We start from the raw sequence: 12564 nt of genomic DNA, 5'->3' as shown, positions 1-12564 counted from the left end.
TAACCCCAACCTAAACTCTTAACAATAAAAATTCAGAAACAAGAATGGGGGGGGAAGATTTTCAAAGCAAGTATGGGAAAAGCTGTAATATGCACATAGAAATAAAGATGGGACCGATGAGACTTTCCACAGCAACAAAGGAAGCCAAAAGACAGTAGAACAGTATCTTCAAACTTCTGAAAATAAGTAACTGTCAACCTAGAATTGGGTACATAGATAAACTACCATTCAAGAACTAGGGCAAAGTAATGACATTTTAAGATAAAGGTGGATAGTTTATCACAAATAGAACCTCACTAAAAGAACTTGTTTTGAGAAGTAATCAAATCCAAAAAGAAATATTTCAGAATCTAACATTTTATTTTATGATAAATATGGGTAAAGTAAAACATCGAGAATAAAAATATATAATTGTTACAATAATAATGTCTAACTTTGGGAGTATTATTAGTTGAACTGTGTCTCCCCTGATTTGTATGTGGAAGTCCCAATCCTTCTGTGTACCTTATTTGGAGATAGGATCATTACAGAAATAATCAAGTTAAAATGAGGTCAACAGGGTGGGCCCCGATCTAATATGACTGGAATCTTTATAAAAAAGGGAAATTTAGACCTAGAGATACACACAAAGGGAAGAGGATGCAAAGACACAGAGCCATCTACGAGCCAAGGAGAGAGGACTGGAACAGAGGGTCTCCTTGGAAGAAACCAATTCTGCTGACACCTTGATTCTGGACTCCAAAACTCTAAAAAGACAATACATTTCTGTTATTTAGGCCACCTAGATGAGGTTTAAAAAAACAAAAAGAAAAACAAAAAACATTAGAATGACAATTTTGAAATTAATGACATGTAGGACTGGGAGGTTATAAAAATTTCTAAGGTCCTTTTGTTGTTCCAGATTACATAAATTGATTAATATCATATTTTAACTTAAGCAGGCATGTAAAAATTCTGACCAAAAAATGATGAGAATAAGGAGTGTACTTTTAAGTCAATTGAGGGGAAAAAGAAAATTTATACCTAAAACATAAATTAAAAAAATGCAAAAAGAAAATGAGGAGGAAACACCAAAGAAAAACAGAAAAAGTACACAGTGAAGTGGTAAAAATAAATGCAAATAATAACATACTATTTATTTAAAAAAGTAAATGAACTAAATTCAACTGTTGAAAGGAAAAGATACATTGAATAATAAAATACAATCTGGCAGTACCATTTACAAAAAAGAAAAGAAAAGATACATCTAAAATTTAATGGCATATTCACAAGAAAACAGAGATCTACAATGCCTGATAAGCAGTTTGGAAAAAGAATTATGAGAAAATTAAAGAAGTAGGGCCAAGTGTGCTGGCTCATCTGTGTAATCCCAGCACTTTGGGAGGCCAAGATGGGAGGATTGCTTGAGGCCAAAGCTTCAAGACCAGCCTGGGCAACATAGTGACAACCCTGTTCCCACACAAAAAAATTAATAAGTTAGCCAAGCATGGCTGCCCCTATGTGTAGTGCCTCCTACTCCAGAGGCTGAGGCAGGAGGATCACACGAGCCCAGGGGTTCAAGGTAGCAATAAGCCATGTCCTGTCACTGCACTGCAGCCTGGGCAACAGAGTCGCTTTAAAAAATTATAAGAGAAGGTATGAGTAAAATATCTTTTGGGTATGTCTTTCAAATGCATTGCATATTTTTATAAATTATTTTGTAACTCTTCTAAGATTTTAAAAGATTCCACACTCCCTGTGCCAGTAAATGGTATTTTTATAACAGGGAGAATATATTTATTCTGATACTTATAATTAGGAAAAAAATATTATTTTTTTCTTTTAATATCTGAAAACCTATTGGATTTTTAAGTAAGACATTTACTTTTCTTAATAAAAACTGATGGTTGATAGAGATAAAAATCTATATTGTTGTTACAATAGGAGATCACTTTTCAGGCGACTTGGATATTAATCAAATTATTATTATGGTACTTGCCTAGAGACTTAAAAATAAAAAAAATCCACTAGGAATATCTAATATACATATTTTCAGATTTTTGATAACCCATGTTCTAGTTCAGCTAAAAATTAATATAGTAAATACCTATAACTTTGACAGATAGAAAAATTACTATTTATAACTCGTTTCACTAGCAAAGAATCAGTCACTTCAAATGAGTGAAAAGATAATTTTTAAAACAGAAAAAAACATTTTTAGATTTGCTAGAAAAGCATTCACTATTGACTGATATTTTTAGGGATATAGTGTATCCCAAAAATTTAATTAAAACTAGAAAAACATATTTTTTCTATATTTTTATATATAATGTATACAATGTAAATAGAAGTGCTACAATAAATGAAGAAATTGTGGGAATGTCTGTCTCATATTTTTTCAAATTAGACTTCACTATTATGTTATACTAAAAATAAAATATTAAGGTAAAGATTAACAATATCTCAACAGAACATCAATTTTTCTTACTTGTGTGATTTAATTCAGGATTTTGCAAGATAGACACTTTAAACCTCATAATTTTAGGGTGTGTTTGGGAAAGGAGGAAGTGAGGCTATTCTGTTCATTTTAAGATGTTTAGCAGTATCTCTGACCTTTATCTATGATGAGGTTTGGCTGTGCCCCCACCCAAACCTCAGCTTGAATTACAGCTTTCATAACTCCCCCATATTGTGGCAAGGATCCAGTGGGAGATAACTGAATCATGGGGGCAGTTTCCCTGATACTGTTCTTGTGTTAGTGAATAAACCTCATGAAATCTGATGGTTTTATAAGAGGAAACACCTTTCACTTGGCTCTCATTCTGTCTTCCATGCCCCCATGTAAGATGAATCTTTCACCTTCTGCCATGATTGTGAGGCCTCCCTAGTCACATGGAACTAACTGTGAGTTCACTAAACCTCTTTTTCTTTATAAATTACCCAGCCTCAGGTATGTCTTTATCAGCAGCATGAAAATGGACAAATACAGTAAATTCTTATCAGTAGAGTGGGGTGATGCTGTGAAGATACCCAAAAATGTGGAATCAACTTTGGAACTAGGTAACAGGCACTGAGGTTGGAATGTTTTGGAGGGGTCAGAAAAAGACAGGAAAATGTGGGAAAGTTTGGAACTTCCTAGAGACTTGTTGAATGGCTTTGACCAAAATGCTGATATTGATATGAATAATGAAATCCAGGCTGAAGTAGTCTCAGATGGAGATGAGGAACTTACTGGGAAGTGGAGTAAATGTGACTCTTGCTATGTTTTAGCAGAGAGACTGGCAGCATTTTGCCCCTGCCCTAGAGATTTGTAGAACTTTGAACTTGAGGGAACTGATTTAGGGTTTCTGGTAGAATAAATCTCTAAGCAGCAAAGCTTTCAAAAGGTGACTTGGGTGCTGTTAAAAGCGTTCAGTTTTAATAGGGAAACAGAATCATAAAAGTTTGGAAAATTTGCAGGCAGACTACGTGATAGAAAAGAAAAACCCACTTCTTAATTTTTCTGAGGAGAAATTCAAGCTGGCTGTAGAAATTTGCATAAGTAACAAGCAGCCAAATGTTAATCAACAAGACAATCGAACAAATGTCTCCAGGGCATGTCAGAGACCTTTATGGCAGCCCCTCCCATCACAGGCCTGGAGGCCTAGGAGGAAAAAATGGTTTTGTGGGCTGGGCCCTGGGCCTCCTTGCTATGCACAGCCTAGGGATTTGGTGCCCTGCATCCCAGATGCTCTAGCCATGGCTAACAGTGGCCAAGGTATAGTCAAGTCTGTGGCCAAGGTATAGCTAAGTCAGAGGGTGCAAGCCTTAAGCCTTGGCAGTTTCCACATGGTGTTGAGCCTGTGAGTGCATAGAAGAATTGAGGTTTGGGAACCTCCACCTAGATTTCAGAAGATGTATGGAAATGTCTGAAAGGCAGAAGATCGCTGCAGGGGTTGTGCCCTGTTAGAACCTCAGTTAGAACCTGCCTTAACAGAACCTCTGTTAGGGCAGTGCTAAAGGGAAATGTGGGGTTGAAGTTCCCACACAAAGTCCCCATTGGGGCACTGCCTAGTGGAGCTGTGAGAAGGTCACTGTCCTTGAGATCCCAGAATGGTAGATCCACTGATAGCTTGCACCATGCACCTGAAAAAGCCACAGACATTCAATGACAGCCCACGAAAGCAGCCAGGAAAGGGGCTATACCTTGCAAAGTGACAGGGGAAGAGCTGTCATCATGGAAACCCACCTCTTGCATCAATGTGACCTGGAGGTGAGACATGGAGTCAAAGGAGATCATTTTGGAGTTTTAAGATTTGGCTGCCCCACTGGATTTTGGACTTGCATGGTGCCTTTAGCCCCTTTGTTTTGGCCAATTTTTCCATTTGGAATGGGGGTATTTATCCAATGCCTGTACCCCCATTGTATCGAGGAAGTAACTAACTTGCTTTTGATTTTACAGGCTCCTAGTGGGAAGGGGCTTGTCTTGCCTTAAAGGAGACTTCGGACTGTGGACTTTTGAGATAATGCTGAAATGAGTTAAGACTTTAGAGGACTGCTGAGAAGGCATGATTGATTTTGAAATGTGAGAACATGAGATTTGGGAGGTCCCAGAGCACAGTAATATGGTTTGGCTCTGTCCCAACCCAAATACCATCTTGAATTGTAGCTTCCATAATTCCCACATGTTGCAGGAGGGACCAGGTGGGAGACAATTGAATCATGGGGGCAGATTCCTCCATACTGTTCTCCTGATAGTGAATAAGTCTCATGAGTCTGATGGTTTTATAAGGGGAAACCTCTTTCACTTGGCTCTCATTTTCTCTTCCTTGCCACCATATAAAATGTGACTTTCACCTTCCACCATGACTGTGAGGCCTCCCCAGCCATGTGGAACTGTGAATCTATTAAACCTCTTTTTCTTTACAAATTACCCAGTCTTGGGTATGTCTTTATCAGCAGCATGAAAATGAAGTAATATAATCTACTAGATGCCAAAAACACCTCCTCTTCCAACCCCACATCCTTCAAATTGTGATAATCAGAAATATCTATAGACATTGCCAAATGTCCCTTCTGGGGCAAAATCACCCTTGGTTGAGAATCACTGACATAATTTTAGTGTTTCTTGCTAATTTTTTTTTCTTAGTGACACTTCTCCAATAGTCTGTTTTATTTATTTTAGATTATACATATGTCCAGCATATAGCACAGAAAACTTAGTCTAAGACAATCATTGACACTTGAATGGAAGCAGTGATGCCTATATAAAGCATGTCTTTTATAAGGTATTTTTAAAGTAGATTAAAACATTTTCAGTTCTTTAATATTTCTTCTTAAAAAGCTATTGGCATTCTTTTTGGCTGATTATATGTATTAATTAGAGATTTTGGTTGCAAAGACAATCTTCATGCAAGTTTAATTTAAAGAAAAAGCAGTTTGAGGATATCTCATGTAACCTAAGGGCAAGATAGCAGCTGGGCTATGTTGATAAGCTAGGATATTGTGAGGACCAGAAATAGTCTCTTATTTCTGTTTACATGTTTGCCTTATTTTCTTATTTTAAACTTTTTATTATGAAAAATTTCAATTATACACAAAATTGAAAGCAATAGTATAATTAGCACTAATTTACAGATAACTTAGTCTCATCAATTACAATATTCTGCCATTCTTGCTTCACCTCTTACTTCTTTCCATATTATACTCTACTTCATGTTGTGGAGGCAGTAAAAGCAAAATCCAGATTGTAACTTTTTTTTTTTTTTTTAAATAACAGAGTTTTGCTCTTGTTGCCCAGGCTGGAGTGCAGTGGTGCCATCTCAGCTCACTGCAACCTCTGCCTCCTGGGTTCAAGGGATTCTCCTGCTCAACCTCCCAAGCAGCTGGGACTACAGGTCCACGCCACCATGCCCAGCTAATTTTTTTGTGTCGGTCAGGCTGGTCTCGAACTCCTGACCTCACGTGATCTACCTGCCTCGGCCTCCCAAAATGCTGGGATTATAGGCATGAGCTACCACGCCCAGCCTATAACATTTTATTAGTAAATATTTCTGTATGTACTGCTAAAAGATACATGCCCTTTTGTAACATAATCACAAAACCATCATTAAATGTAAATTCAAAACAAAAATAATGTATTAAGATTATCAACTACCCCATCAGTGTTCAACTATCCTTGACTGTCTCATAAATTTCTTTTAACAGTTTTAGAGTACAAACAAGTTCAACACTTAATGTTTTGTTGATGTGTCACTTAAATCTGTTTTAATCTATTAAAATTATCTCATTTTTTTCTAGTCCCTTTGTTTGTTAAAATAAGGTTATTCTCTAAATATTTCTAAATTATAGATTTGACTGACTGTATTATCTTACCATTTGATGTTCCTCTCTCCTTCGTGTATCTTTTACTTTGGGATTTAGATCTAGATGCTAATACATGTTCAAGTTTTTGGCAAGAATATGTCATCTGTTGCACTGTATAGTTCTTATTGCATCACATCAGAAGGTTTAAAAAATGCCAGACATTCCCTTTTTTGTGAAGTTAAACCAAGTGTCCCCATCTACTCTATTCTTTATTAAATACCCAATTGTCCCAAATTATGTATTTAGCACTGTGTAGGTTTTACGTGTGTGAGTGTACCACATTGACAACTAGTTTTCATTAAAATCACAGTATATTTAGTGAACCCTTTATCAATGTTTCTCTTTTTTGAAAAAACATACTTTTATTTGTATTTTTAATTTGTGTGGGTACAGAATAGGTGGATATATTTATGGAGTACATAAGCTGTTTTTATATAGGCAATGTAATGTAAAATAAGCACATTGTGGAGAAGGAGGTATCCATCTCCTCATGCATTTACCCATTGAGTTACAAACAATACAATTATACTATTTTAAAATATATAATTAAGTTATCATTGACTATCATCTGTTGTGCTATCAAATAGATCTTATTCGTTCTATTGTTTTCTTTCTCTATTTTTGAATGGATTTGAAACCATGTTAGAGCAAAAGCAGCATCACTGGACTTAGTGGATAACTTCCCAAATATTATTTGAAGAAGCAAAAATGCATTCAGATGTTTAATTGCTAGTAAATTTGTTTAAAACAAAAATGTCATGGCCTTATAATCACACTGTCAATCCAGTGACAAAACTAATAATAACTAACCTCTGGATGTGACTAGAGCTTTAGACCTTACTAAGCAGTTTTACATCCATAATTTCATTCAGTTCTCAACACAGATGAGAAGTGATGCTGGCAAGGTATCTTTTACATCCAGGATGGATGTGGAATAGTGCTCCTACCTGAGAGTCCATCTGTTGTTGTCCAGAGAAAAAGAGATTATGGTTAATAACGTGATTATTTCTTTCATGGATGCAGTGTTACTATAACAGATTGCTTACTCAATTTTAATACTCACTGTAAAATATAAGAATAAAAGTGGCAAAATTAGACTGAGTCTTCACGGATGATATTAATATAGGCAAAAATATATTAGAAGGCACAGGTTGGAAATGACTGCAGGAATCATCCACATCATATTATGGAGGAGGAAACTCAGACCAAAAGTAAGAAATATAACAAAGAGACCACTATCTGTGGGTGTTATTTTGATTTGTATTGATTTATAAATAAAATTCTAATTTTCTAAAATAACTAATTCCAATTCATAATTCTAATTTATAAATAAGATTCTTATTTGTGCACAAAAATTTAGCTTAATTCAATATACTGCACTAAACTGAGAAATTCAAAATTCAAAATTAGATCTCTGTGAGAAAATGTTGACAGAAGGCCTGTCACTGAGATGTATGCACTAATTCTTTGCCAGGCTGTTTCAAAGACAGGAAAGAAAAAAAAAAAAATCAAACATATGGATGCCACGAACAGAGGAAAGATTACTTAACTTCATCATATTAACTATAAGTATATCAACACTGGTTTGATAAATATTTAAGGGTTTTGCACATTCAAGGGTCTAAACTTGTACTGCAGAAGGGATAGCTATGAATTAGAAAAAGTCATTGGTTAAGCATGTTGGTTAACAAGAAATGTGATAAACAGTTGTTAAAAACATTAGTTGAGCGGCAACTAGGCTGAGGCAGCCCCAGTGCCCTGGGTTCCTTGTAAGCAAACAGAAATACAACTCAGTGTAACAAAAGAAGACATGCATACAGCCAACAGACACATGAAAAAATGCTCGTCATCACTGGCCATCAGAGAAATGCAAATCAAAACCACAGTGAGATACCATCTCACACCAGTTAGAATGGCAATCATTAAAAAGTCAGGAAACAACAGGTGCTGGAGAGGATGTGGAGAAATAGGAACACTTTTACACTGTTGGTGGGATTGTAAACTAGTTCAACCATATGGAAAACCGTATGGCAATTCCTCAAGGATCTAGAACTAGAAATACCATATGACTCAGCCATCCCATTACTGGGTATATACTCAAAGGATTATAAATCATGCTGCTATAAAGACACATGCACACATATGTTCATTGCAGCACTATTCACAATAGCAAAGACTTGAAATCAACCCAAATGTCCATCAGTGACAGACTGGATTAAGAAAATGTGGCACATATACACCATGGAATACTATGCAGCCATAAAAAAAGGATGAGTTTGTGTCCTTTGTAGGGACATGGATGCAGCTGAAAACCATCATTCTCAGCAAACTATCACAAGAACAGAAAACCAAACACCGCATGTTCTCACTCATAGGTGGGAACTGAGCAATGAGATCACTTGGACTCGGGAAGGGGAACATCACACACCGGGGCCTATCATGGGGAGGGGGGAGGGGGAAGGGATTGCATTGGGAGTTATACCTGATGTAAATGATGAGTTGATGGGTGCTGACGAGTTGATGGGTGCAGCACACCAACATGGCACAAGTATACATATGTAACAAACCTGCACGTTGTGCACATGTACCCTAGAACTTAAAGTATAATAATAAAAAAAAATAAAAAATTTAAAAAAAAAAGGAATGATAAAGCAAATTGGCAAAATGTTAACAACTGGTAAATCTAAGTCAAGAGCATACCAGAGTTCTCTGTAATATACTTGCAATTTCTCTACAGGTTTAAAATTATTTCCCAATAAGAAAAATTTCATGTGCTAAAAAAAAACAAAAGGCACAACAAAACTTAACCTTAACAATCTAGACCAGTCAACTAACTTCTAACTAAGGACTTTCTACTGGAACGATCTAAATAAGGCTATTTGCAACACTTTCATTAATCAAAAAAAATAATTTTTTTTTTTTTTTTTACCTTGCTTCAGTGTTCGTCTTATAAAAACCTTCTGACCCATTCTGTACCCTGCCTCCTTGCTGGAGCCCCAAACTGCCTGTAGTCTTGAGGCTGCCCCATTTACAAATCAACGTCTGCTCAGATCTACTCTTTACAACTTTATGGTATCTAAATTTATCTTTCAACACAATGGAAATAAACAACGGGGATAAAATAATAAATGTTGAAGGTGCTGTTAAAATGTTATAGAAAATTAATTCCAACCCCAGGTAGTTAGAAAAACTTCATGAAAGAGGTAGTAATTTTAAAGGAAGAACAAGACTTAGACATTCTAGGCAGAGAAAACAGCAGGGACATAGCACAGAGATTTTTGAAAAAAGTTTAGGTCATCGAGAGAGAAAAATGCATATCCTGGTTTGAGGAAAGAGTAACACAGAGGGATAATAGTACCAAGAGATAAAAGCTCAGTGGGGTGAAGTCGGGAAAGCTTTGAATTTCATGCTAGGAAATGGGGCTTTATTTGATTGACAATGGTGCATTATCAAAGAATTTTTAGCAGAGACATGCATGTTTACTACAGTGATGTAGAATGATTTTTCTAGGAGCTGTATTAAAGATACACTGAAAGGGAAAGACAGTGGAGATGTTCGTGGAGAGAACCAGACAACCTCTAAATTAGGAAACAAAAGTAGGGGCATACAGACCTACAAGAGAGTTGAGGAAATGAATAACTAAGCCCAGGCTACATAATGGCTGATACTGCTTGTTACATCAATTTGTCGTTTCCTCTTTTCAGCTAATCAACTTTTTGTGTTTACATTTTAATTTAGATTTCTAAATAATGTAATTTTAAAATGCCAAAAACTGTATCAATTGAATAATAACATAGATGTATACTTTTTTTTTTTTTTTTTTTGCTTCCTGCCATAAAGTAGTGCCAAACGATGCCTGGCAAACATAAGTATTTTTAATTTGTTTTAAAGGTCAAGTGTAGACTGCAGACATCATATAAACAAAGGGGGTAGTGGCACTTACTCGCCTTTGTTTTAGGTTTTAGTGAGGAACTGAGAAACAATGGAAGACCGCAACCATCAAAAAGTCTATCTGCATATTCATCTATAGAAACACTCAGTGTTCATATGTAGAATATGTGGTTAGAGATAACCTACAAAAATATATATCTTTTGAGGCCAGTATAAGTTATCAAGACCAGAAAATATTTCTTACATGAGAAAGGGGAGGAGAATAATCCAAATACTAAATTTTATATCTCAGTGAAACATTGACAAAATTTGCTAACATCTATAAAGAATACCAGTACAACTACATATAAATAAATGTATAAATATTTGAAAGAAAAGATCAGCATAGTTTATGTGTCTCCATATGACGGAGAGGCAGGCACTCTTACTGAGAGAAAAGTGAAGCCCTCAATAGGTCATGTAGTCTCAGAACTTGAGTCAGGCTTTTGTTTTCACCATACGTGATATTTCTGTACACAGTAAGAATGCTTGTTAACTGATATTGTCCCCATGTCATCTGGGTCCCATGGGGTCCTACTGGACACTCCTGCCGCTCTATCAGGCAGTGCAGGGTAGTCCCCGAGTGACTGTCTCTCTTTTGTATTATTCTTTTTTGCTATCAATTATTCCTTTATAAGGGGAATCATAGGAATCATATACTTTTTATGTAAATGGGATTCTTTCTTTCACATTTAGACATATTCAAATCCCTCCCAAATCAGATTGAAGCATATGTCTCTATGGGCAATGGGGCAGCGGCAAGGCGGGACTGTTACAACAGAAATACAAAGTGACAAACATTAACCTTAAATTTCTGATCACCTTGTACACCGCCCCTGGACCAACCTGGCAGTGGTCAAATTAATTCATTTCCTTCATTCATTCACTCGATCAATAAATGTTTCTTAGATGCTGATTTTCTTTCAAATACTCTCCTAGGCCCTGCAGATATATGGTGAATTACTATTTTATCTTTGTAGAGCTTATGTCTTAGTTATTTTTCTAGAAAACCAAATAGATAGTATTTCAGGTGGTGGTAGATTCTTTTTTTTTTTTTTGAGACAGAGTCTCGCGCTCTGTCACCCAGGCTGGGATGCAATGGCGTGATCACGGCTCACTGCAAACTCTGCCTCCCAGGTTTGAGGGATTCTCCTGCCTCAGCTTCCCAAGTAGCTGGGATTACAGGCGCCTGCCACCACACTCAGTTTTTTTTTTTGTTTTTGTTTTTGTTTTTTGAGACGGAGTCTCGCTGTGTTGCCCAGGCTGTAGTGCAGTGGCCGGATCTCAGCTCACTGCAAGCTCCGCCTCCCGGGTTCACACCATTCTCCGGCCTCAGCCTCCCGAGTAGCTGGAACTACAGGCGCCTGGCACCACACTTGGCTAATTTTTTGTATTTTTAGTAGAGACGGGGTTTCACCGCGTTAGCCAGGATGGTCTCGATCTCCTGACCTCGTGATCCGCCTGCCTCGGCCCCCAAAAGTGCTGGGATTACAGGCGTAAGCCACTACGCCCGGTCCTAGTTTTGTATTTTTACTAGAGACGAGGTTTCACCATGCTGGCCAGCTGGTCTCGAACTCCCAACCTCAGACAATCGGCCCACCTTGGCCTCCCAAAGTGCTGGGATTATAGGTGTGAACCACTCCACCTAGCCCAGGTGGTGGTAAATTCTATGGGAAAACAAAGCAAACAAAGGAGACCAGAGTGTCAACACAGGGTGAGGGGAGCTGAAGGGAAAGTGCTTTTATGAAACTGGCCTATGCAGTGGCTCATACCTGTAACCCCAACACTTTAGGAGGTGGAGGCGAGAAGATTGCTAGACACCAGGAGTCCAAGACCAGCCTGGGCCACACCGTGAGACCTCATCTCTACAAAAGCTAGCTGTGGTGGCATGTGCTTGCAGTTCCATTGACTCAAGAAGCCGAGGCAGGAAGATTGCTTGAGCCCAGGAGTTGAGGCTGCAGTGAGCTATGATGGCACCACTGCATTCCAGCCTCGGTAATAGAGTGAGAGCTGTTTAATAAATAAATAATAAATACATAAATAAGTAAAAATAAATGGTAGTCAGTGAATACCTTGAGCAGATGGCATTTGAGCAAGTCCTGAAGAAAACAAAGGCTTGAATCACGCGAGTAACTGTAGGAAAAGAATTCCAGGCAAAGAAAAAAGCTAGACAAATGTTCTGAGAGAACATGCTTGGTTGATTTGAGAAACAGTAAAGAGATCAACCAGTGAGGCAGGACAGGAAAGAGAGAGAGGAACAGGGATATTTGTGCTTGGATCTTAATTTTTCTAGGTTACCAAGTGAGAAAA

This window comes from Mandrillus leucophaeus, unplaced genomic scaffold, assembly GCF_000951045.1.
Source record: "Mandrillus leucophaeus isolate KB7577 unplaced genomic scaffold, Mleu.le_1.0 Scaffold225, whole genome shotgun sequence".
In the NCBI taxonomy this organism is placed as follows: domain Eukaryota; kingdom Metazoa; phylum Chordata; class Mammalia; order Primates; family Cercopithecidae; genus Mandrillus; species Mandrillus leucophaeus.
This window is presented reverse-complemented; position numbering follows the sequence as displayed.